Here is a 1,371-nt window from a genome sequence, read left to right as displayed (position 1 = left end):
CGTCGCTTGATAACTATTGTTATAAGCGAACTCTATTAGTGGAATATGCTCCTCCCAGTTGCCCTGAAAGTCAATGACACAAGCCTGCAACATGTCTTCCAACACCTGATTCACTCTCTCTGTCTGACCATCCATCTGTGGGTGGAAAACACTGCTGAATGATAGTCTGCTGTGGCTCGGATTGAGCTTGTTGCTGCTCAGATGGAGTCTGCTGTGACTCTGCCTGCCCAGCTCTCCGAGTACGAGGCCTACCACGTCCTGCCATCTCACTCTCATAAGAAAATAAGAGTTTATGAGTCAAAATAGACTTCTATAAATAGCGTATCACAATACAATTTTCACAACATATAGTATTTGCACAAATACTTTAAACTTATACAAAAATAGTTGTCAAAAAAAAATTCTCAAATTTTGAGATATATGCATATATCGTCCTCACTCATACTAGGAAATCCTTACGGACTCTATACATGAATCCTAGGAAACTCTATCCTAGCTCCACGACTCGACACAGGATGATCCTAAGGATACTGGAACTAGAGCTCTGATACCAACTGTGACGCCCCTGGGTTCACACAAGGCTGCAGTCCGAGGTGAAACCTAGGATGTCAAACCTGCTATGCACCACACCGTGCAATAACATGTTTCACCATCACAATTAACATCTATCTAGTAGAGTCAACAACTGGTGTAGGTACAAAACAGGTAAAAGATAATACAGGGAATACTGATGAAATGATAATAGTCACATAAATATCTCATCATCCAACAACACAGAAATACATAGTCAAGATCTGAGTAGAAAATCTGGAATACTGAACGAGTCTCAAATACAAATGTCTGACAAAAGGAAATAAGGCACACAGCCTTTACAACTTCTAGAATAATACCCTCAAATGTCTAACCTCACTACAGTGGAGCCCAAAGAAAATAATACATAGCTAGAAAGTAAAGCTGAACACTAATGTGGTCCGCTATCAACCTGCGGCTCTCCGTGCTCCTGGCTCGTGACCTGAAAGGGGGAGGGACAACGAGCGTCAAAGCGCTAGCGAGTAACATCACAACCAACCCCAAGGGGACAGGGCTCGTTGTATATGAAAATACAGATAATATATAATAGATCTAAAATCATTGATCCTACTAAAGAGGGTTTTAGTATTTAGAAATTTACAACACGAGCATAGGTACGTCGAGCGAAATAATCCAAACAAGGAAACCCTCATGTATATACCTTGTATCTCAAATTGTAAATCTCTAAACACCAAACCCGAGGTTCTAGTACAGAAACAATAATAAAAGAAATACAGCAAATCTCAGAACATTATATAATGCCATACCAAAGCTAACATGAAAGTCATGTTATTATTTACA

The sequence above is a fragment of the Asparagus officinalis genome, chromosome 3 (genome assembly GCF_001876935.1).
Source record: "Asparagus officinalis chromosome 3, Aspof.V1, whole genome shotgun sequence".
Lineage (NCBI taxonomy): Eukaryota > Viridiplantae > Streptophyta > Magnoliopsida > Asparagales > Asparagaceae > Asparagus > Asparagus officinalis.
The sequence above is the reverse complement of the archived record's forward strand: the minus strand, read 5'-3'. Positions refer to the sequence as shown.